The sequence below is a fragment of the Schistocerca americana genome, chromosome 6 (genome assembly GCF_021461395.2).
Source record: "Schistocerca americana isolate TAMUIC-IGC-003095 chromosome 6, iqSchAmer2.1, whole genome shotgun sequence".
Classification (NCBI taxonomy): domain Eukaryota; kingdom Metazoa; phylum Arthropoda; class Insecta; order Orthoptera; family Acrididae; genus Schistocerca; species Schistocerca americana.
The window spans coordinates 636798911-636825828 of record NC_060124.1 but is presented as its reverse complement, the minus strand read 5'-3'; positions in this window follow the sequence as shown (position 1 = coordinate 636825828).

Below are 26918 nucleotides of genomic sequence, written 5' to 3'. Positions count from 1 at the left end.
AATTAAATACAAAAAGCAGAATGCCGTCTTAAGTACAAGAAGACTGACTCTTCCTACTGCCTATGTTTTGAACCATTCCTGTGACACTAGTTTTAGATTCGGATGCTTCCCTTCGGGTTTACTGTATCCCCCTGACCTTCATATTGACGATGAAACACAGAAATTGCATCGGAATTAAATACAAAAGGCACAATGCCGACTCAAGTACTAGAAGACTGACTTTGCTTACTGCCTATGTTTTGAACCATTCCTGTGACACTAGTTATAGACTCCGATGCTTCACATCAAGTTTACTGTATCCCTCAGACCGTCGTATTGTTGATGAAACACAGAAATTGCATCGGAATTAAATACAAAATGCACAATGCCGACTCGAGTACAAGAAGACTGGCTCTTCTTCCTGTCTATGTTTTGAACCATTCCTGCGACACTAGTTATAGACTCCGATGCTTCACGTCAGGTCTACTGTATCCAGATGACCTTCTTATTGACGATGAAACACAGAAATTGCATCGGAATTAAATACAAATGGCACAATGCCGACTTAAGTACAAGAAGACCGACTCTTCTTACTGTCTATGCTTTGAACCATTCCTGTGACACTAGTTATAGATTCCGAAGCTTCACTTCAGTTTTACTGTATCCCTCTGACCTTCGTATTGACGATGAAACACAGATATTGCATCGGAATTATATACAAAAGGCACAAAGCCAAATCAAGTACTAGAAGACTGACTCTTCTTACTGTCTATGTTTTGAACCATTCCTGTGAGACCGGTTCTAGATTCTGATGCTGCACTTCAGGTTTACTGTATCCCTTGGACCTTCTTATTGACGACGAAAAATACAGAAATTGCATCGGAATTAAATAGAAAAGGCACAATGCCGACTTAAGTACAAGAAAACTAACTCTTCTAACTGTCTATGTTATGAACTATTCCTGTGACACTAGTTATAGATTCCGATGCTTCACTTCAGGTTTACTGTTTCCTTCTGACCTTCTTATTGACGATGAAACACACTAATTGCATCTGAATTAAATACAAAAGGTACAATGCCGACTCAAGTACAAGAAGACTGGCTCTTCTTACTGTCTATGTTTTAAACCGTTCCTGTGAGACCGGTTTTAGATTCCGATGCTTCACTTCAGGTTTACTGTATCCCTTGGACCTTCTTATTGACGATCAAACACAGAAATCGCATCGGAATTAAATACAAAAGGCACAATGCCGACTTAAGTACAAGAAGACTGACTCTTCTTACTGTCTATGCTTTGAACCATTCCTGTGACACTAGTTATAGATTCCGATGCTTCACTTCAGGTTTACTGTATCCCTCCTACCTTTTTATTGATGATGAAATACAGAAATTGCATCGGAATAAATACAAAAGGCACAATGCCGACTTAAGTACAAGAAATCTGATTCTTCTTACTGTCTATGTTTTGAACCTTTCCTGTGAGACCAGTCTTTGATTTTGATGCTTGACTTCAGGTTTACAGTAAGCCTTGGACCTTCTTATTGACGATGAAACACAGAAATTGCATCGGAATTAAATAGAAAAGGCACAATGCCGACTTTAGAACAAGAAAACAGAGTCTTCTTACTGTCTATGTTTGAACCATTCCTGTGACACTAGTTATAGATTACGATGCTTCACTTCAGGTTTTTAGTATACCTCTGACATTCTTATTGACGATGAAACACAGAAATTGCATCGGAATTAAATACAAAAGGCACAATGCCGACTTAAGTACAAGAAATCTTATTCTTCTTACTGTCTATGTTTTGAACCTTTCCTGTGAGACCAGTCTTTTATTTTGATGCTTGACTTCAGGTTTACAGTATCCCTTGGACCTTCTTATTGACGGCGAAACACAGAAATTGCATCGGAATTAAATAGAGAAGGCACAATGCCGACTTTAGACCAGAAAACAGAGTCTTCTTACTGTCTATGTTTGAACCATTCCTGTGACACTAGTTATATATTCCGATGCTTCACTTCAGCCTTTACTGTATCCCTCTGTCCTTCTTATTGACGATGAAACACAGAAATTGCATCAGAATTAAATACAAAAGGCACAATGCCGAATTAAGTACAAGAAAACTGACTCTTCTTACTGTCTATGTTATGAACCATTCCTGTGACACTAGTTATAGATTCCGATGCTTCACTTCAGGTTTACTGTATCCCTCTGACCTCCTTATTGACGATGAAACACAGAAATTGCATCGGAATTCAATACAAAAAGCACAATCCCGACTTAAGTACAAGAAAACTGATTCTTCTTACTGTCTATGATTTTAACCATTCCTGTGACACTAGTTATAGATTCCGATGCTTCACTTCAGGTTTACTGTATCCCTCTGACCGTCTTATTGACGATTAAACACAGAAATTGCATCGGAATTAAATACAAAAGGCACAATGCCGACTCAAGTACTAGTAGACAGGCTCTTCTTACTGTCTATGTTTTGAACCTTTCCTGGGTTACCGGTTTTAGATTCCGACCCTTCACTTCAGGTTTACTGTATCCCTTGGACCTTCTTATTGACGACGAAACACAGATACTGCATCGGAAGTAAATAGAAAAGGCACAATGTCGACTTAAGTACAAGAAAACTGACTCTTCTTACTGTCTATGATTTGAACAATTCCTGTGACACTAGTTTTAGATTCCGATGCTTCACTTCAGGTTTACTGTATCCCTTGGACCTTCTTATTGACGACGAAACACAGAAATTGCATCGGAATTAAATACAAAAGGCACAATGCCGACTTAAGTACAAAAAACTGACTCTTCTTACTGTCTATGTTATGAACCATTCCTGTGACACTAGTTATAGATTCCGATGCTTCACTTCAGGTTTACTGTATCCCTCTGACCTTCTTATTGACGATAAAACACAGAAATTGCATCGGAATTAAATACAAAAGGCACAATGCCGACTTAAGTACAAGAAAACTGATTCTTGTTACTGTCTATGTTTTTAACCATTCCTGTGACACTAGTTATAGATTCCGATGCTTCACTTCAGGTTTACTGTATCCCTCTGACCGTCTTATTGACGATGAAACGCAGAAATTGCATCGGAATTAAATACAAAAGGCACAATGCCGACTTTAGTACAAGAAAACTGACTCTTCTTACTGTCTATGTTTTTAACCATTCCTGTGACACTAGTTATAGATTCCGATGCTTCACTTCAGGTTTACTGTATCCTTCTGACCTTCTTATTGACGATGAAACACAGTAATTGCATCGGAATTAAATACAAAAGGAATAATGCCGACTCAACCACAAGAAGATTGGCTCTTCTTACTGTCTATGTGTTGAACCATTCCTGTGACACTAGTTATAGATTCCGATGATTCACTTCAGGTTTACAGTATCCCTCTGACCTTCTTATTGACGATGAAACACAGAAATTGCATCGGAATTATATACAAAAGGCACAATGCCGACTTAAGTACAAGAAGACTGACTCTTCTTACTGTCTATTTTTTCAATCATTCCTGTGGTACTAGTTATAGATTCCGATGCTTCACTTCAGGTTTACTGTATCCCTCTTACATTCTTATTGACGATCAAACACAGAAAATCGATCGGAATTAAATACGAAAGGCACAATGCCGCCTCAAGTACAAGAAGACTGGCTCTTCTTACTGTCTATGTTTTGAACCATTCCTGTGACACTAGTTATAGATTCCGATGCTTCACTTCAGGTTTACTGTATCCAGCTGACCTTCTTATTGACGATGAAACGCAGAAATTGCATCGGAATTAAATACAAAAGGTACAATGCCCTACTTAAGTACAAGAAGACTGACTCATCTTACTGTCTATGTTTTGAATCACTCCTGTGACACAAGTTATGGATTCCGATTCTTCACTTCAGTTTTACTGTATCCCTCTGACCTTCTTATTGACGATGAAACACAGAAATTGCATCGGAATTAAATACAAAAAGCTGAATGCCGTCTTAAGTACAAGAAGACTGACTCTTCCTACTGCCTATGTTTTGAACCATTTCTGTGACACTAGTTTTAGATTCGGATGCTTCACTTCAGGTTTACTGTATCCCCCTGACCTTCATATTGACGATGAAACACAGAAATTGCATTGGAACTAAATACAAAAGGCACAGTGCCGACTCAAGTACTAGAAGGCTGACTTTTCCTACTGCCTATGTTTTGAACCATTCCTGTGACACTAGTTATAGACTCCGATGCTTCACATCAGGTTTACTGTATCCCTCAGACCGTCGTATTGACGATGAAACACAGAAATTGCATCGGAATTAAATACAAAAGGTAAATGCCGACTCGAGTACAAGAAGACTGGCTCTTCTTCCTGTCTATGTTTTGAAACATTCCTGTGACACTAGTTATAGATTCCGATGCTTCACTTCAGGTTTACAGTAAGCCTTGGACCTTCTTATTGACGATGAAACACAGAAATTGCATCGGAATTAAATAGAAAAGGCACAATGCCGACTTTAGAACAAGAAAACAGAGTCTTCTTACTGTCTATGTTTGAACCATTCCTGTGACACTAGTTATAGATTCCGATGCTTCACTTCAGGTTTTTAGTATACCTCTGACATTCTTATTGACGATGAAACACAGAAATTGCATCGGAATTAAATACAAAAGGCACAATGCCGACTTAAGTACAAGAAGACTGACTCTTCTTACTGTCTATGCTTTGAACCATTCCTGTGACACTAGTTATAGATTCCGATGCTTCACTTCAGGTTTACTGTATCCCTTGGACCTTCTTATTGACGATCAAACACAGAAATCGCATCGGAATTAAATACAAAAGGCACAATGCCGACTTAAGTACAAGAAGACTGACTCTTCTTACTGTCTATGCTTTGAACCATTCCTGTGACACTAGTTATAGATTCCGATGCTTCACTTCAGGTTTACTGTATCCCTCCTACCTTTTTATTGATGATGAAATACAGAAATTGCATCGGAATAAATACAAAAGGCACAATGCCGACTTAAGTACAAGAAATCTGATTCTTCTTACTGTCTATGTTTTGAACCTTTCCTGTGAGACCAGTCTTTGATTTTGATGCTTGACTTCAGGTTTACAGTAAGCCTTGGACCTTCTTATTGACGATGAAACACAGAAATTGCATCGGAATTAAATAGAAAAGGCACAATGCCGACTTTAGAACAAGAAAACAGAGTCTTCTTACTGTCTATGTTTGAACCATTCCTGTGACACTAGTTATAGATTCCGATGCTTCACTTCAGGTTTTTAGTATACCTCGGACATTCTTATTGACGATGAAACACAGAAATTGCATCGGAATTAAATACAAAAGGCACAATGCCGACTTAAGTACAAGAAATCTTATTCTTCTTACTGTCTATGTTTTGAACCTTTCCTGTGAGACCAGTCTTTTATTTTGATGCTTGACTTCAGGTTTACAGTATCCCTTGGACCTTCTTATTGACGACGAAACACAGAAATTGCATCGGAATTAAATAGAGAAGGCACAATGCCGACTTTAGACCAGAAAACAGAGTCTTCTTACTGTCTATGTTTGAACCATTCCTGTGACACTAGTTATATATTCCGATGCTTCACTTCAGCCTTTACTGTATCCCTCTGTCCTTCTTATTGACGATGAAACACAGAAATTGCATCAGAATTAAATACAAAAGGCACAATGCCGAATTAAGTACAAGAAAACTGACTCTTCTTACTGTCTATGTTATGAACCATTCCTGTGACACTAGTTATAGATTCCGATGCTTCACTTCAGGTTTACTGTATCCCTCTGACCTCCTTATTGACGATGAAACACAGAAATTGCATCGGAATTCAATACAAAAAGCACAATCCCGACTTAAGTACAAGAAAACTGATTCTTCTTACTGTCGATGATTTTAACCATTCCTGTGACACTAGTTATAGATTCCGATGCTTCACTTCAGGTTTACTGTATCCCTCTGACCGTCTTATTGACGATGAAACACAGAAATTGCATCGGAATTAAATACAAAAGGCACAATGCCGACTCAAGTACTAGTAGACAGGCTCTTCTTACTGTCTATGTTTTGAACCTTTCCTGGGTTACCGGTTTTAGATTCCGACCCTTCACTTCAGGTTTACTGTATCCCTTGGACCTTCTTATTGACGACGAAACACAGATACTGCATCGGAAGTAAATAGAAAAGGCACAATGTCGACTTAAGTACAAGAAAACTGACTCTTCTTACTGTCTATGATTTGAACAATTCCTGTGACACTAGTTTTAGATTCCGATGCTTCACTTCAGGTTTACTGTATCCCTTGGACCTTCTTATTGACGACGAAACACAGAAATTGCATCGGAATTAAATACAAAAGGCACAATGCCGACTTAAGTACAAAAAACTGACTCTTCTTGCTGTCTATGTTATGAACCATTCCTGTGACACTAGTTATAGATTCCGATGCTTCACTTCAGGTTTACTGTATCCCTCTGACCTTCTTATTGAGGATAAAACACAGAAATTGCATCGGAAATAAATACAAAAGGCACAATGCCGACTTAAGTACAAGAAAACTGATTCTTGTTACTGTCTATGTTTTTAACCATTCCTGTGACACTAGTTATAGATTCCGATGCTTCACTTCAGGTTTACTGTATCCCTCTGACCGTCTTATTGACGATGAAACGCAGAAATTGCATCAGAATTAAATACAAAAGGCACAATGCCCTACTTAAGTACAAGAAGACTGACTCATCTTACTGTCTATGTTTTGAATCACTCCTGTGACACAAGTTATGGATTCCGATTCTTCACTTCAGTTTTACTGTATCCCTCTGACCTTCTTATTGACGATGAAACACAGAAATTGCATCGGAATTAAATACAAAAAGCTGAATGCCGTCTTAAGTACAAGAAGACTGACTCTTCCTACTGCCTATGTTTTGAACCATTTCTGTGACACTAGTTTTAGATTCGGATGCTTCACTTCAGGTTTACTGTATCCCCCTGACCAACATATTGACGATGAAACACAGAAATTGCATTGGAACTAAATACAAAAGGCACAGTGCCGACTCAAGTACTAGGAGGCTGACTTTTCCTACTGCCTATGTTTTGAACCATTCCTGTGACACTAGTTATAGACTCCGATGCTTCACATCAGGTTTACTGTATCCCTCAGACCGTCGTATTGACGATGAAACACAGAAATTGCATCGGAATTAAATACAAAAGGTAAATGCCGACTCGAGTACAAGAAGACTGGCTCTTCTTCCTGTCTATGTTTTGAAACATTCCTGTGACACTAGTTATAGATTCCGATGCTTCACTTCAGGTCTACTGTATTCAGCTGACCTTCTTATTGACGAAGAAACACAGAAATTGCATCGGAATTAAATACAAATGGCACAATGCCGACTTAAGTACAAGAAGACTGACTCTTCTTACTGTCTATGCTTTGAACCATTCCTGTGACACTAGTTATAGATTCCGATGCTTCACTGCAGGTTTACTGTATCCCTTGGACCATCTTATTGACGATGAAACACTGAAATTGCATCGGAATTAAATACAAAAAGCAAAATGCCGACTTAAGTACAAGAAGACTGACTCTTCCTACTGTCTATGTTTTGAACCATTCCTGTGACACTAGTTACAGATTCCGATGCTTCTCTTCAGGTTTGCTGTATCCCTCTGACCTTATTGACGATGAAACGCAGATATTGCATCGGAATTATATACAAAAGGCACAAAGCCAAATCAAGTACTAGAAGACTGACTCTCCTTACTGTCTATGTTTTGAACCATTCCTGTGACACTACTTATAGATTCTAATGCTTCACTTCAGGTTTACTGTATCCCTCAGACCGTCGTATTGACGATGAAACACAGAAATTGCATCGGAATTAAATACAAAAGGTAAATGCCGACTCGAGTACAAGAAGACTGGCTCTTCTTCCTGTCTATGTTTTGAAACATTCCTATGACACTAGTTATAGATTCCGATGCTTCACTTCAGGACTACTGTATTCAGCTGACCTACTTATTGACGATGAAACACAGATATTGCATCGGAATTAAATACAAATGGCACAATGCAGACTTAAGTACAAGAAGACTGACTCTTCTTACTGTCTATGCTATGAACCATTCCTGTGACTCTAGTTGTAGATTCCGATGCATCACTTCAGGTTTACTGTATCCCTCTGACCGTCGTATTGACGATGAAACACCGAAATTTCATCGGAAGTAAATTCAAAAGCATAATGCCGACTCAAGCACAAGAAGACTGGCTCTTCTTACTGTCTATTTTTTGAATCATTCCTGTGGTACTAGTTATAGATTCCGATGCTTCACTTCAGGTTTACTGTATCCCTCTTACCTTCTTATTGACGATCAAACACAGAAAATCGATCGGAATTAAATACGAAATTCACAATGCCGCCTCAAGTACAAGAAGACTGGCTCTTCTTACTGTCTATGTTTTGAACCATTCCTGTGACACTAGTTATAGATTCCGATGCTTCACTTCAGGTTTACTGTATCCAGCTGACCTTCTTATTGACGTTGAAACACAGAAATTGCATCGGAATTCAATACAAAAAGCACAATCCCGACTTAAGTACAAGAAAACTGATTCTTCTTACTGTCTATGATTTTAACCATTCCTGTGACACTAGTTATAGATTCCGATGCTTCACTTCAGGTTTACTGTATCCCTCTGACCGTCTTATTGACGATGAAACACAGAAATTGCATCGGAATTAAATACAAAAGGCACAATGCCGACTCAAGTACTAGTAGACAGGCTCTTCTTACTGTCTATGTTTTGAACCTTTCCTGGGTTACCGGTTTTAGATTCCGACCCTTCACTTCAGGTTTACTGTATCCCTTGGACCTTCTTATTGACGACGAAACACAGATACTGCATCGGAAGTAAATAGAAAAGGCACAATGTCGACTTAAGTACAAGAAAACTGACTCTTCTTACTGTCTATGATTTGAACAATTCCTGTGACACTAGTTTTAGATTCCGATGCTTCACTTCAGGTTTACTGTATCCCTTGGACCTTCTTATTGACGACGAAACACAGAAATTGCATCGGAATTAAATACAAAAGGCACAATGCCGACTTAAGTACAAAAAACTGACTCTTCTTACTGTCTATGTTATGAACCATTCCTGTGACACTAGTTATAGATTCCGATGCTTCACTTCAGGTTTACTGTATCCCTCTGACCTTCTTATTGAGGATAAAACACAGAAATTGCATCGGAATTAAATACAAAAGGCACAATGCCGACTTAAGTACAAGAAAACTGATTCTTGTTACTGTCTATGTTTTTAACCATTCCTGTGACACTAGTTATAGATTCCGATGCTTCACTTCAGGTTTACTGTATCCCTCTGACCGTCTTATTGACGATGAAACGCAGAAATTGCATCGGAATTAAATACAAAAGGCACAATGCCCTACTTAAGTACAAGAAGACTGACTCATCTTACTGTCTATGTTTTGAATCACTCCTGTGACACAAGTTATGGATTCCGATTCTTCACTTCAGTTTTACTGTATCCCTCTGACCTTCTTATTGACGATGAAACACAGAAATTGCATCGGAATTAAATACAAAAAGCTGAATGCCGTCTTAAGTACAAGAAGACTGACTCTTCCTACTGCCTATGTTTTGAACCATTTCTGTGACACTAGTTTTAGATTCGGATGCTTCACTTCAGGTTTACTGTATCCCCCTGACCTTCATATTGACGATGAAACACAGAAATTGCATTGGAACTAAATACAAAAGGCACAGTGCCGACTCAAGTACTAGAAGGCTGACTTTTCCTACTGCCTATGTTTTGAACCATTCCTGTGACACTAGTTATAGACTCCGATGCTTCACATCAGGTTTACTGTATCCCTCAGACCGTCGTATTGACGATGAAACACAGAAATTGCATCGGAATTAAATACAAAAGGTAAATGCCGACTCGAGTACAAGAAGACTGGCTCTTCTTCCTGTCTATGTTTTGAAACATTCCTGTGACACTAGTTATAGATTCCGATGCTTCACTTCAGGTGTACTGTATTCAGCTGACCTTCTTATTGACGAAGAAACACAGAAATTGCATCGGAATTAAATACAAATGGCACAATGCCGACTTAAGTACAAGAAGACTGACTCTTCTTACTGTCTATGCTTTGAACCATTCCTGTGACACTAGTTATAGATTCCGATGCTTCACTGCAGGTTTACTGTATCCCTTGGACCATCTTATTGACGATGAAACACTGAAATTGCATCGGAATTAAATACAAAAATCAAAATGCCGACTTAAGTACAAGAAGACTGACTCTTCCTACTGTCTATGTTTTGAACCATTCCTGTGACACTAGTTACAGATTCCGATGCTTCTCTTCAGGTTTGCTGTATCCCTCTGACCTTATTGACGATGAAACGCAGATATTGCATCGGAATTATATACAAAAGGCACAAAGCCAAATCAAGTACTAGAAGACTGACTCTCCTTACTGTCTATGTTTTGAACCATTCCTGTGACACTACTTATAGATTCTAATGCTTCACTTCAGGTTTACTGTATCCCTCAGACCGTCGTATTGACGATGAAACACAGAAATTGCATCGGACATAAATACAAAAGGTAAATGCCGACTCGAGTACAAGAAGACTGGCTCTTCTTCCTGTCTATGTTTTGAAACATTCCTATGACACTAGTTATAGATTCCGATGCTTCACTTCAGGTCTACTGTATTCAGCTGACCTACTTATTGACGATGAAACACAGATATTGCATCGGAATTAAATACAAATGGCACAATGCAGACTTAAGTACAAGAAGACTGACTCTTCTTACTGTCTATGCTATGAACCATTCCTGTGACTCTAGTTGTAGATTCCGATGCATCACTTCAGGTTTACTGTATCCCTCTGACCGTCGTATTGACGATGAAACACCGAAATTTCATCGGAAGTAAATTCAAAAGCACAATGCCGACTCAAGCACAAGAAGACTGGCTCTTCTTACTGTCTATTTTTTGAATCATTCCTGTGGTACTAGTTATAGATTCCGATGCTTCACTTCAGGTTTACTGTATCCCTCTTACCTTCTTATTGACGATCAAACACAGAAAATCGATCGGAATTAAATACGAAAGGCACAATGCCGCCTCAAGTACAAGAAGACTGGCTCTTCTTACTGTCTATGTTTTGAACCATTCCTGTGACACTAGTTATAGATTCCGATGCTTCACTTCAGGTTTACTGTATCCAGCTGACCTTCTTATTGACGTTGAAACGCAGAAATTGCATCGGAATTAAATACAAAAGGTACAATGCCCTACTTAAGTACAAGAAGACTGACTCATCTTACTGTCTATGTTTTGAATCACTCCTGTGACACAAGTTATGGATTCTGATGCTTCACTTCAGTTTTTCTGTAACCCTCTGACCTTCTTGTTGACGATGAAACACAGAAATTGCATCGGAATTCAATAGAAAAAGCTGAATGCCGTCTTAAGTACAAGAAGACTGACTCTTCCTACTGCCTATGTTTTGAACCATTTCTGTGACACTAGTTTTAGATTCGGATGCTTCACTTCAGGTTTACTGTATCCCCCTGACCTTCATATTGACGATGAAACACAGAAATTGCATTGGAACTAAATACAAAAGGCACAGTGCCGACTCAAGTACTAGAAGGCTGACTTTTCCTACTGCCTATGTTTTGAACCATTCCTGTGACACTAGTTATAGACTCCGATGCTTCACATCAGGTTTACTGTATCCCTCAGACCGTCGTATTGACGATGAAACACAGAAATTGCATCGGAATTAAATACAAAAGGTAAATGCCGACTCGAGTACAAGAAGACTTTCTCTTCTTCCTGTCTATGTTTTGAAACATTCCTGTGACACTAGTTATAGATTCCGATGCTTCACTTCAGGTCTACTGTATTCAGCTGACCTTCTTATTGACGATGAAACACAGAAATTGCATCGGAATTAAATACAAATGGCACAATGCCGACTTAAGTACAAGAAGACTGACTCTTCTTACTGTCTATGCTTTGAACCATTCCTGTGACACTAGTTATAGATTCCGATGCTTCACTGTAGGTTTACTGTATCCCTTGGACCATCTTATTGACGATGAAACACTGAAATTGCATCGGAATTAAATACAAAAAGCAAAATGCCGACTTAAGTACAAGAAGACTGACTCTTCCTACTGTCTATGTTTTGAACCATTCCTGTGACACTAGCTACAGATTCCGATGCTTCTCTTCAGGTTTGCTGTATCCCTCTGACCTTATTGACGATGAAACGCAGATATTGCATCGGAATTATATACAAAAGGCACAAAGCCAAATCAAGTACTAGAAGACTGACTCTCCTTACTGTCTATGTTTTGAACCATTCCTGTGACACTACATATAGATTCTAATGCTTCACTTCAGGTTTACTGTATCCCTCAGACCGTCGTATTGACGATGAAACACAGAAATTGCATCGGAATTAAATACAAAAGGTATATGCCGACTCGAGTACAAGAAGACTGGCTCTTCTTCCTGTCTATGTTTTGAAACATTCCTGTGACACTAGTTATAGATTCCGATGCTTCACTTCAGGTCTACTGTATTCAGCTGACCTTCTTATTGACGATGAAACACAGATATTGCATCGGAATTAAATACAAATGGCACAATGCCGACTTAAGTACAAGAAGACTGACTCTTCTTACTGTCTATGCTATGAACCATTCCTGTGACTCTAGTTGTAGATTCCGATGCATCACTTCAGGTTTACTGTATCCCTCTGACCGTCGTATTGACGATGAAACACCGAAATTTCATCGGAAGTAAATTCAAAAGCACAATGCCGACTCAAGCACAAGAAGACTGGCTCTTCTTACTGTCTATGTTTTGAACCTTTCCTGCGAGACCGGTTTTAGATTCCGATGCTTCACTTCAGGTTTACTGTATCCCTTGGACTTTCTTATTGACGATAAAACACAGAAATTGCATCGGAATTAAATACAAAAGGCACAATGCCGACTTAAGTACAAGAAGACTGACTCTTCTTACTGTCTATGCTTTGAACCATTCCTGTGACTCTAGTTGTAGATTCCGATGCATCACTTCAGGTTTACTGTATCCCTCCGACCTTCTTATTGACGATGAAACACAGAAATTGCATCGGAATTAAATACAAAAGGCACAATGCCGACTTAAGTACAAGAAAACTGATTCTTCTTACTGTCTATGTTTTGAACCTTTCCTGTGAGACCAGTCTTTGATTTTGATGCTTGACTTCAGGTTTACAGTATCCCTTGGACCTTCTTATTGACGACGAAACACAGAAATTGCATCGGAATTGAATATGAAAGGCACAATGCCGACTTTAGAACAAGAAAACAGAGTCTTCTTACTGTCTATGTTTGAACCATTCCTGTAACACTAGTTATAGATTCCGATGCTTCACTTCTGGTTTACTGTATCCCTCTGACCTTCTTATTGACGATGAAACACAGAAATTGAATCAGAATTAAATACAAAAGGCACAATGCCGACTCAAGTAAAAGAAGACTGGCCCTACTTACTTTCTATGTTTTGAACCTTTCCTGTGAGACCGGATTTAGATTCCGATGCTTCACTTCAGGTTTACTGTATCCCTTGGACCTTCTTATTTACGACGTAACACAGAAACTGCATCGGAAGTAAATAGAAAAGGCACAATGTCGACTTAAGTACAAGAAAACTGACTCATCTTACTGTCTATGATTTGAACAATTCCTGTGACACCAGTTATAGGTTCCGATGCATCACTTTAGGTTTACTGTATCCCTCTGCCCTTCTTATTGACGATGAATCACAGAAATTGCATCGGAATTAAATACAAAAGGCACAATGCCGACTTACGTATAAGAAAACCGACTCTTCTTACTGTCTATGCTTTGAACCATTCCTGTGACACTAGTTATAGATTCCGATGCTTCACTTCTGGTGTACTGTATCCCTCTGTCCTTTTTATTGACGATGAAACACAGAAATTGCATCGGAATTAAATACAAAAGGCACAATGCCGACTGAAGTACAAGAAGACTGGTTCTTCTTACTGTCTATGTTTGAACCATTCCTGTGACACTAGTTATTGATTCCGATGCTTCACTTCAGGTTTACTGTAACCCTCTGAACATCTTATTGACGATGAAACACAGAAATTGCATCGGAATTAAATAGAAAAGGCAGAATGCCGACTTTAAAACAAGAAAACAGAGTCTTCTTACTGTCTATGTTTGAACCATTCCTGTGACACTAGTTATAGATTCCGATGCTTCACTTCAGGTTTATAGTATACCTCTGACCTTCTTATTGACGATTAAACACATAAATTGCATCGGAATTATATACAAAAGGCACAATGCCGACTTAAGTACAAGAAGACTGACTCTTCTTACTGTCTACGTTTTGAATCATTCCTGTGGCACTAGTTATAGGTTCCGATGCTTCACTTCAGGTTTACTGTATCCCTCTTACCTTCTTATTGACGATCAAACACAGAAAATTGATCGGAATTAGATACTAAAGGCACAATGCCGACTCAAGTACAAGAAGACTGGCTCTTCTAACTGTCTATGTTTTGAACCATTCCTGTGACACTAGTTATAGATTCCGATGCTTCACTTCAGGTTTACTGTATCCAGCTGTCCTTCTTATTGACGATGAAACGCAGAAATTGCATCGGAATTAAATACAAAAGGTACAATGCCCTAGTTAAGTACAAGAAGACTGACTCATCTTACTGTCTATGTTTTGAATCACTCCTGTGACACAAGTTATAGATTCCGATGCTTCACTTCAGTTTTACTGTATCCCTCTGACCTTCTTATGGACGATGAAACATAGAAATTGCATCGGAATTAAATACAAAACGCAGAATGCCGTCATAAGTACAAGAAGACTGACTCTTCCTACTGCCTATGTTTTGAACCATTCCTGTGACACTAGTTTTAGATTCGGATGCTTCACTTCAGGTTTACTGTATCCCCCTGACCTTCATATTGACGATGAAACACAGAAATAGCATCGGAATTAAATACAAAAGGCACAATGCCGACTCAAGTAGTAGAAGACTGACTTTTCTTACTGCCTATGTTTTGAACCATTCCTGTGACACTAGTTATAGACTCCGATGCTTCACATCAGGTTTACTGTATCCCTCAGACCGTTGTATTGACGATGAAACACAGAAATTGCATCGGAATTAAATACAAAAGTCACAATGCCGACTCGAGTACAAGAAGACTGGTTTTTCTTCCTGTCTATGTTTTGAACCATTCCTGCGACACTAGTTATAGATTCCGATGCTTCACTTCAGGACTACTGTATCCAGCTGACCTTCTTATTGACGATGAAACACAGAAATTGCATCGGAAATAAATACAAATGGCACAATGCCGACTTAAGTACAAGAAGACTGACTCTTCTTACTGTCTATGCTTTGAACCATTCCTGTGACACTAGTTACAGATTCCGAAGCTTCACTTCAGTTTTACAGTATCCCTCTGACCTTCGTATTGACGATGAAACACAGATATTGCACCGGAATTATATACAAAAGGCACAAAGCCAAATCAAGTATTAGAAGACTGACTCTTCTTACTGTCTATGTTTTGAACCTTTCCTGGGAGACCGGTTTTAGATTCCGATGCTTCACTTCAGGTTTACTGTATCCCTTGGACCATCTTATTGACGACGAAAAATACAGAAATTGCAACGGAATTAAATACAAAAGGCACAATGCCGACTTAACTACAAGAAAACTGATTCTTCTTACTGTCTATGTTTTGAACCTTTCCTGTGAGACCAGTCTTTTATTTTGATGCTTGACTTCAGGTTTACAGTATCCCTTGGATCTTCTTATTGACGACGAAACACAGAAATTGCATCGGAATTAAATAGAGAAGGCACAATGCCGACTTTAGACCAGAAAACAGAGTCTTCTTACTGTCTATGTTTGATCCATTCCTGTGACACTAGTTATATATTCCGATGCTTCACTTCTGCCTTTACTGTATCCCTCTGTCCTTCTTATTGACGATGAAACACAGAAATTGCATCAGAATTAAATACAAAAGGCACAATGCCGACTTAAGTACAAGAAAACTGACTCTTCTTACTGTCTATGTTATGAACCATTCCTGTGACACTAGTTATAGATTCCGATGCTTCACTTCAGGTTTACTGTATCCCTCTGACCTCCTTATTGACGATGAAACACAGAAATTGCATCGGAATTCAATACAAAAGGCACAATCCCGACCTAAGTACAAGAAAACTGATTCTTCTTACTGTCTATGATTTTAACCATTCCTGTGACACTAGTTATAGATTCCGATGCTTCACTTCAGGTTTACTGTATCCCTCTGACCGTCTTATTGACGATGAAACACAGAAATTGCATCGGAATTAAATACAAAAGGCACAATGCCGACTCAAGTACTAGAAGACAGGCTCTTCTTACTGTCTATGTTTTGAACCTTTCCTGGGTTACCGGTTTTAGATTCCGACCCTTCACTTCAGGTTTACTGTATCCCTTGGACCTTCTTATTGACGACGAAACACAGAAACTGCATCGGAAGTAAATAGAAAAGGCACAATGTCGACTTAAGTACAAGAAAACTGACTCTTCTTACTGTCTATGATTTGAACAATTCCTGTGACACTAGTTATAGATTCCGATACCTCACTTCAGCTTTACCGTATCCCTCTGACCTTCGTATTGACGATGAAACACAGAAATTGCATCGCATTAAATACAAAAGGCACAATGCCGACTTCAGTACAAGAAAACTGACTCTTCTTACTGTCTATGTTATGAACCATTCCTGTGACACTAGTTATAGATTCCGATGCTTCACTTCAGGTTTACTGTATCCCTCTGACCTCCTTATTGACGATGAAACACAGAAATTGCATCGGAATTCAATACAAAAGGCAAAATCCCGACTTAAGTACAAGAAGACTGACTCTTCTTACTGTCTATGATTTGAACCGTTCCTGTGACACTAGTTATAGATTCCGAGGCTTGACTTCAGGTTTACTGTATCCCTCTGACTTTCTTATTGACGATGATACACAGAAATGGCATCGGAATTAAATACAAAAGGCACAATGCCGACTTAAGTACAAGAAGAGTGATTCTTCTTACTGACTGTGTTTTGAACCATTTCAGTGAAACTAGTTATAGATTCCGATGCTTCACTTCAGCTTTACTGTATCCCTTGGACCTTCTTATTGACGATGAAACACAGAAATTGCATCGGAATTAAATGCAAAAGGCACAATGCCAACTTAAGTACAAGAAGACTGTATCTTCTTACTGTCTATGTTTTGAACCATTCCTGTGACACTAGTTATAGATTCCGATGCTTCTCTTCAGGTTTACTGTATCCTTTGGACCTTCTTATTGACGATGAAACACAGAAATTGCATCGGAATTAAATACAAATGGCACAATGCCGACTTAAGTACAAGAAGACTGACTCTTCCTACTGTCTATGTTTTGAACCAATCCTGTGACACTAGTTATAGATTCCGATGCTTCACTCCAGGTTTACAGTACCCCTTGGACCTTCTTATTGACGATGAAACACAGAAATTGCATCGGAATTAAATACAAAAGGCAGAAGGCCGACTTAAGGTTAAGAAGTCTGACTCTGCTTGCTGACTATGTTTTGAACCATTCCTGTGACACTAGTTATAGATTCCGATGCTTCACTTCAGGTTTACTGTATCCCGTGGACCTTCTTATTGACGGTGAAACACAGAAATTGCATCGGAATTGAATACAAAAGGCACAATGCCGACTTAAGTACATGAAGACTGACTCCTCTTACTGTCTTTGTTTTGAACCATTCCTGTGACACTAGTTATAGATTCCGATGCTTCACTGCAGGTTTACTGTATCCCTTGGATCTTCTTATTGACGATGAAACACAGAAATAGCATCGGAATTAAATACAAAAGGCACAATGCCGATTTAAGTACAAGAAAACTGACTCTTCTTACTGTCCATGTTTTGAACAATTCCTGTAACACTAGTTATAGATTCCGATGCCTCACTTCAGCTTTACCGTATCCCTCTGACCTTCGTATTGACGATGAAACTCAGAAATTGCATCGCATTAAATACAAAAGGCACAATGCCGACTTAAGTACAAGAAAACTGACTCTTCTTACTGTCTATGTTTTGAACCATTCCATTGACACTAGTTATAGATTCCGATGCTTCACTCCAGGTATACTGTATCCCTTGGACCTTCTTATTGACGATGAAACACTGAAGATGCATCGGAAATAAATAGAAAAGGCACAATGCGACTTAAGTACAAGAAGACTGACTCTTCTTACTGACTATGTTTTCAACCATTCCTGTGACACCAGTTATAGATTCCGATGCTTCACTTCAGGTTTACTGTATCCCTTGGACCTTCTTATTGACGATGAAACACAGAAATTGCCTCGGAATTAAATACAAAAGGCACAATGCCGACTTAAGTACATATAGACTGACTCTTCTTACTGACTATGTTTTGAACCATTCCTGTGACACTAGTTATAGATTACGATGCTGCACTTCAGGTTTACTATATCCCTTGAACCTTCTTATTGACGATGAAACACAGAAATTGCATCGGAATTAAATACAAAAGGCACAATGCCGACTTAAGTACATGAATACTGACTCCTCTTACTGTCTCTGTTTTGAACCATTCCTGTGACACCAGTTATAGATTCCGATGCTTCACTCCAGGTTTACTGTATCCCTTGGACCTTATTATCGACGATGAAACACTGAAATTGCATCGGAATTAATACAAAAGGCAAAATGCCGACTTAAGTACAAGAAGACTGACACATCCTACTGTCTATGTTTTGAACCATTCCTGTGACACTAGTTACTGAATCCGATGCTTTACTTCAGGTTTACTGTATCCCTCTGACCTTATTGACAATGAAACACAGTAATTGCATTTGAATTAAATACAAAAATCATAATACCGACTTAAGTACCAGAAGATAGACTCTTCTTACTGTCTATGTTTTGATCCATTCCTGTGACACTAGTTATAGATTCCGATGCATCACTTCAGGTTTACTGTATCACTTGAACCTTCTTATTGACGATGAAACACAGAAATTACATCGGAAGTAAATACAAAAGGCACAATGCCGACTTAAGTACAAAAAGAGTGACTCTTCTTACTGACTATGTTTAGAAACATTCCTGTGACACTAGTTATAGATTCCGATGCTTCACTTCAGGTTTACTGTATCCCTCTGACCTTCTTATTGACCGTGAAACAAAGAAATTGCATCGGAATTAAATAGAAAAATCACAATGCCGACTTAAGTAAAAGAATACTGACTCTTCTTACTGTCTATGTTTTGAACCATTCCTGTGACACTAGTTATAGATTCCGATGCTTCACTTCAGGTTTACTGAATCCCTCTGACCTTCTTATTGACGATGAAACACAGAAATTGCATCGGAATTAAATACAAAAGGCACAATGCCGACTTAAGTACAAGAAGACTGACACTTCTTACTGATTATGTTTTGAACCATTCTGTGACACTAGTTATAGATTCCGATGCTTCCCTTCAGGGATACTGTACCTCTCTGATCATCTTATTGACGATGAAACACAGAAATTGCATCAGAATTAAATACAAAAGGCACAATGCCGACTTAAGTACAAGAAAACAGACTCTTCTTACTGTCTATGTTTTGAACTATTCCTGTGACACTAGTTAGCGATTCAGATGCTTCACTTCAGGTTTACTGTATCATTTGGAACCTCATATTGACGATGAAACACAGAAATTACCTCGGAATTAAATACAAAAGGCACAATGGCGACTTAAGTACAAAAAGACTGACTCTTCTTACTGACTATGATTTGAACCATTCCTTAAACACTAGTTTTAGATTCCGATGCTTCACTTCAGGTTTACTGGATCCCTCTGACCTTCGTATTGACGAAGAAACACAGAAATTGCACCGGAATTAAATAGAAAAGGCACAATGCCGACTTAAGTACAAGAAGACTGACTCTTCTTACTGTCTATGTTTGAACCATTCCTGTGACACTAGTTATAGATTCCGATGCTTGACTTCATGTTTACTGTATCCCTTGGACCTTCTCATTGACGATGAAACACAGAAATTGCATCGGATTTTAATACAAAAGGCACAATGCCGACTCAAGTACAAGAAGACTGACTCTTCTTACTGACAATGTTTTGAACCATTTCTGTGACACTAGTTATAGATTCCGATGCTTCACACCAGGTTTGCTGAATCCCTTGGCCCTTCTTGTTGACGATGAAACACAGAAATTGCATCGGAATTAATTACAAAAGGCACAATGCCGACTTAAGTACATGAAGACCGACTCTTCTTACTGACTATGTTTTGAACCATTCCTGTGACACTAGTTATAGATTCCGATGCTTCACTTCAGGTTTCCTGTATCCCTTGGACCTTCTTATTGACGATGAAACACAGAAATTGCATTGAAATTAAATACAAAAGGCACAATGCCGACATAAGTACTGTCTATGTTTTGAACCATTCCTGTGACACTAGTTATAGATTCCGATGCTTGACTTCATGTTTACTGTATCCCTTTGGCCCTTCTTATTGACGATGAAACACAGAACTTGCATCGGATTTTAATACAAAAGGCACAATGCCGACTTAAGTACAAGAAGACCGACTCTTCTTACTGACTATGTTTTGAACCATTCCTGTGACACTAGTTATAGATTCCGAAGCTTCACTTCAGGTTTCCTGTAACTCTTGGACCTTCTTATTGACGATGAAACACAGAAATTGCATCGGGATTAAATACGAAAGGCACAATGCCGACTTAAGTACTGTCTATGTTCTGAACCACTCCTGTGACACTAGTTATAGATTCCGATGCTTCACTCCAGGTTTACTGTATCCCTCTAACCTTCTTATTGACGATGAAACACAGAATTTGCATCGGAATTAAATGCAAAAAGCACATGGCCGACTTAAGGACAAGAAGACTGACTCTTCTTACTGACTATGTTTTGAACCATTCCAGTGACACTAGTTATAGATTCCGATGCTTCACTTCAGGGTTACTGATTCCCTCTGATCTTCTTATTGACGATGAAACACAGAAATTGCATCGGAATGAAATACAAAAGGCACAATGTCGACTTAAGAACAAGAAGACTGGCTCTTCTTACTGACTATGTTTTGAACCATTCCTGTGACACTAGTTATAGATTCCGATGCTTCACTTCAGGTTAACTGTATCCATCTGACCTTCTTATTGACGATGAAACACAGAAATTGCACCGGAATTAAATACAAAATGTACAATGCCGACTTACGAACAAGAAGACTGACGCTTCTTACTGACTGTGTTTTGAACCATTCCTGTGACACTAGTTATAGATTCCGATGTTTCACTTGAGGTTTACTGTATCCCTCTGACCTTCTTATTGACGATGAAACACAGAAATTGCACCGGAATTAAATACAAAACGCACAATGCCGACTTAAGTACAAGATGACTGACTCTCCTTACTGTCTATGCTTTGAACCCTTCCATTGACACTAGTTATAGATTCAGATGCTTCACTCCAGGTTTACTGAATCCCTTGGACCATCTTGTTGATGATGAAACACAGAAAGTGCATCGGAATTAAATACAAAAATCATAATGCCGACTTAAGTACATGGAGACAGACTCTTCTTACTGACTATGATTTGAACCATTCCTGTGACACTAGTTATAGATTCCGATGCTTCACTCGAGGTTTACTGCATCCCTTGGACTTTCATATTGACGATGAAACACAGAAATTGCCTTGGAATTATATGCAAAAGGCACAATGCCAACTTAAGGACAAGAAGACTGACTCTTCTTACAATGTTATGAACCATTCCGGTGACACTAGTTATAGATTCCGATGCTTCACTTCAGGTTTACTGTATCCCTCTGACCTTCTTATTGACGATGAAACACAGAAATTGCACCGGAATTAAATACATTAGGCACAATGCCGACTTAAGTACAAGAAGACTGACTCTTCCTACTGTCTATGATTTGAACATTCCATTGACACTAGTTATAGATTCCGATGCTTCACTCCAGGTTTACTGTATCCCTTGGACCTTCTTATTGACGATGAAACACTGAAATAGCATCGGAATTAAATAGAAAAACACAATGCCGACTTAAGTACAAGGAGACTGGCTCATCTTACTGACTATGATTTGAACCATTCCTGTGACACTAGTTATAGATTCCGATGCGTCACTTCAGGTTTACTGTATCCCTCAGACATTCTTATTAACGATGAAACACAGAAATTGCATCGGAAATAAAAACAAACGGCTCAATGCCGACTTAAGTACATTAAGACTGACTCTTCTTACTGACTATGTTCTGAACCATTCCTGTGACACTAGTTATAGATGCCTATGCTTCACTTCAGGTTTACTGTATTCCTTGAACCTTCTTATTGACGATGAAACACAGAAATTGCATGGGATTTAAATACAAAAGGCACAATGCCAACTTAGGTACATGAAGACTGACTCTTCTTACTGTCTATGTTTTGAACCATTCCTGTGACACTAGTTGTAGATTCCCATGCTTCACTCCAGGTTTACCGAATCCCTTGGACCTTCTTATTGACGATGAAACACAGAAATTGCATAGGAATTAAATACAAAAAGCACAATGCCGACTCAAGGACAAGTAGACTGATTCTTCTTACTGATTATGTTTTGAACCATTTCAGTGACACTAGTTATATTTTCCGATGCTTCACTTCAGGTTTAATGTATCCCTCTGACCTACTTATTGACGATGAAACACAGAAATTGCATCGGAATTAAATAGAAAATGCACAATGCCGACATAAGTACAAGAAGACTGACTCTTCTTACTGTCCATGATTTGAACCGTTCCTGTGACACTAGTTATAGATTCCGAGGCTTGACTTCAGGTTTACTGTATCCCTCTGACTTTCTTATTGACGATGATACACAGAAATGGCATCGGAATTAAATACAAAAGGCACAATGCCGACTTAAGTACAAGAAGAGTGATTCTTCTTACTGACTGTGTTTTGAACCATTTCAGTGAAACTAGTTATAGATTCCGATGCTTCACTTCAGCTTTACTGTATCCCTTGGACCTTCTTATTGACGATGAAACACAGAAATTGCATCGGAATTAAATGCAAAAGGCACAATGCCAACTTAAGTACAAGAAGACTGTATCTTCTTACTGTCTATGTTTTGAACCATTCCTGTGACACTAGTTATAGATTCCGATGCTTCTCTTCAGGTTTACTGTATCCTTTGGACCTTCTTATTGACGTTGAAACACAGAAATTGCATCGGAATTAAATACAAATGGCACAATGCCGACTTAAGTACAAGAAGACTGACTCTTCCTACTGTCTATGTTTTGAACCAATCCTGTGACACTAGTTATAGATTCCGATGCTTCACTCCAGGTTTACAGTACCCCTTGGACCTTCTTATTGACGATGAAACACAGAAATTGCATCGGAATTAAATACAAAAGGCAGAAGGCCGACTTAAGGTTAAGAAGTCTGACTCTGCTTGCTGACTATGTTTTGAACCATTCCTGTGACACTAGTTATAGATTCCGATGCTTCACTTCAGGTTTACTGTATCCCGTGGACCTTCTTATTGACGGTGAAACACAGAAATTGCATCGGAATTGAATACAAAAGGCACAATGCCGACTTAAGTACATGAAGACTGACTCCTCTTACTGTCTTTGTTTTGAACCAATCCTGTGACACTAGTTATAGATTCCGATGCTTCACTGCAGGTTTACTGTATCCCTTGGATCTTCTTATTGACGATGAAACACAGAAATAGCATCGGAATTAAATACAAGCGGCACAATGTCGACTTAGGTACAAGAAGACTGACTCTTCTTACTGTCTATCCTTTGAATCATTCCATTGACACTAGTTATAGATTCCGATGCTTCACTCCAGGTTTACTGTATCCCTTGGATCTTCTTATTGACGATGAAACACTGAAATTGCATCGCAATTAAATACAAAAGGCACAATGCCGACTTAAGGACAAGAAGACTGACTCTTCTTACTGACTATGTTTTGAACCATTCCTGTGACACTAGTTACAGATTCCGATGCTTCACTCCAGGTTTACTGTATCCCTCGGACCTTCTTATTGACGATGAAACACAGAAATTGCATCGGAATTAAATACAAAGGCACAAAGCCGACTTAAGGGCAAGACGACTGACTCTTCTTACTGACTATGTTTTGAACCATTCCTGTGACACTAGTTATAGATTCCGATACTTTAGTTCAGGTTTCCAGTAGCTACTGGACCTTCTTATTGACGATGAAACACAGAAATTGCATCGGGATTAAATGCGAAAGGCACAATGCCGACTTAAGTACTGTCTATGTTTTGAACCATTCCTGTGACACTAGTTATAGATTCCGATGTTTCACTCCAGGTTTACTGTATCCGTTGGACCTTCTTATTGACGATAAAACACAGAAATTGCATCGGTATTAAATACAAAGGGCACATGGCCGACTTAAGGACAAGAAGACTGACTTTTCTTACTGACTATGTTTTGAACCATTCCAGTGACACTAGTTATAGATTCCGATGCTTCACTTCAGGTTTACTGTATCCCTCTGACCTTCTTATTGACGATGAAACACAGAAATTGCACCGGAATTAAATACAAAAGGCACAATGCCGACTTAAGTACAAGATGACTGACTCTTCCTACTGTCTATGTTTTGAACATTCCATTGACACTAGTTATAGTTTCCGATGCTTCACTCCAGGTTTACTGTATCCCTTGGACCTTCTTATCGACGATGAAACACTGAAATTGCATCGGAATAAAATAGAAAAAATACAATGCCGACTCAAGTACAAGAAGACTGACTCTTCTTACTGACTATGTTTTGAACCATTCCAGTGACACTAGTAATAGATTCCGATGCTTCACTTCAGGTTTACTGTATCCCTCTGACCCTCTTATTGACGATGAAACACAGAAATTGCACCGGAATTAAATACAAAAGGCACAATGCCGACTTAAGTACAAGAAGACTGACTCTTCTTACTGACTATGATTTGAATCATTCCTGTGACACTAGTTATAGATTGCGATGCTTCATTTCAGGTTTACTGTATCCCTTGGACCTTCTTATTAACGATGAAACACAGAAATTGCATCGGAATTAATAACAGACGGCACAATGCCGACTTAAGTACATTAAGACTGACTCTTCATACAGACTATGCTTTGAACCATTCCTGTGACACTAGTTATAGACTCCTATGCTTCGCTTCAGGTTTACTGTATCCCTTGAACCTTCTTATTGACGATGAAACACTGAAATTGCATCGGAATAAAATAGAAAAAATACAATGCCGACTCAAGTACAAGAAGACTGACTCTTCTTACTGACTATGTTTTGAACCATTCCAGTGACACTAGTAATAGATTCCGATGCTTCACTTCAGGTTTACTGTATCCCTCTGACCCTCTTGTTGACGATGAAACACAGAAATTGCACCGGAATTAAATACAAAAGGCACAAAGCCGACTTAAGTACAAGAAGACTGACTCTTCTTACTGACTATGATTTGAACCATTCCTGTGACACTAGTTATAGTTTCCGATGCTTCACTCCAGGTTTACTGTATCCCTTGGACCTTCTTATTAACGATGAAACACAGAAATTGCATGGGAATTAAAAACAAACGGCACAATGCCGACTTAAGTACATTAAGACTGACTCTTCTTACAGACTATGTTTCGAACCATTCCTGTGACACTAGTTATAGATTCCTATGCTTCACTTCAGGTTAACTGTATCCCTCTGACCTTCGTATTGACGATGAAACACAGAAATTGCATCGGAATTAAATAGAAAAATCACAATGCCGACTTAAGCACAAGAATACTGATTCTTCTTACTGTCTATGTTTTGAACCATTGCTGTGACACTAGTTCTAGAATCCCATGCTTCACTCCAGGTTTACTGTATCCCTTGGACCTTCTTATTGGCGATTAAACACAGAAATTGCATCGGAATTAAATACAAAAGGCACATGGTCGACTTAAGGTCAAGAAGACTGACTCATCTTACTGACTATGTTTTGAACCATTCCTGTGACACTAGATATAAATTCCCATGCTTCACTCCAGGTTTACTGTATCCCTTGGACCTTCTTATTGACGATGAAACACAGATATTGCATTGGAATTAAATACAAAATGCACAATGCCGACTAAAGGTCCAGAAGACTGACTCTTCTTACTGATTATGTTTTGAACCATTTCTGTGACACTAGTTAGAGATTCCGATGCTTCACTTCAGGTTTACTGTATCCCTCTGTCCTTCTTATTGACGATGAAACACAGAAATTGCATCGGAATGAAATAGATAATACACAATGCCGACATAAGTACAAGAAGACTGACTCTTATTGCTGTCTATGATTTGAACTATTCCTGTGACACTAGTTATAGATTCCGAGGCTTCACTTCAGGTTTACTGTATCCCTCAGACTTTCTTATTGACGATGAAACACAGAAATGGCATCGGAATTAAATACAAAAGGCACAATGCCGACTTAAGTACAAGCTGAGTGACCCTTCTTACTAACTATGTTTTGTACCATTCCTGTGACACTAGCTATAGATCCCGATGCTTGACTTCAGGTTTACTGTATTCCTTGGACCTTGTTATTGACGATGAAACACAGAAATTGCATCGAAATTTAACACAAAAAGC